Raw genomic sequence first — 770 nt, 5'->3', positions numbered from 1 at the left:
TGTTATTTATTTTATAATATATATAAAATTATAGGGTTATAATTATGATATTTATATATTGTTTTAAAATATTTAGTGTATATATATATAATATTAAAAAATATATTAATATATAAAATTTATTTAAAATTAATATATAATTATTATTTTAATTAATATAGAATATAATATATTTTTTAAATTTTAATTGTTTATATTATTTATTATTTTAATATATTAAAATATATAATATAAATTATTATATCAAAATATGTCCCAAGTATATATACATATATGAATAGATAATATATTTTATTATATAATATTAAATAGATATAGGTAAAAATATATATTTTGGGTTTTAATTATAAAAAAAATTAAAAATATTTTTTTTTAAAATTTTATTTTTGGGTTTTATTATAGAAGGGGTATATTAGTATTTTATTTTATATAAATAAAAATTTATTTATAATATACAAAAATTAATTTTTTATATTTTTGATAAAATATATAAAATTTGTAAAAATATATATATATTTTATATATAATATTTTATTTTATATATATAAAATTTTTAAAATTTTAAATATTTTAGATATATATATAATATTTTTTTAATATATATTTATTTTTAATATATATATATATATATAATAATTAATTATAATTTAATATAATAATATTTTTTATATATTATATATATTATTTTTATATATATTATATTATATTATATAAAATTATATTTTTATGTATATTTATATTATAATATAAATATAAAATTACTATTTTAT

General features: G+C 5.2%; 1 protein-coding gene across 1 annotated transcript in view; it reads right to left on the bottom strand.

Annotated features, from left to right (window-relative positions):
• The window catches only part of LOC119592509 (ATPase ASNA1 homolog), a 14,858-nt gene that overhangs the window by 9,190 nt on the left and 4,898 nt on the right, over positions 1–770 (bottom strand).

This window comes from Penaeus monodon, chromosome 30, assembly GCF_015228065.2.
Source record: "Penaeus monodon isolate SGIC_2016 chromosome 30, NSTDA_Pmon_1, whole genome shotgun sequence".
Classification (NCBI taxonomy): domain Eukaryota; kingdom Metazoa; phylum Arthropoda; class Malacostraca; order Decapoda; family Penaeidae; genus Penaeus; species Penaeus monodon.
This window is presented reverse-complemented; position numbering and strand designations above follow the sequence as displayed.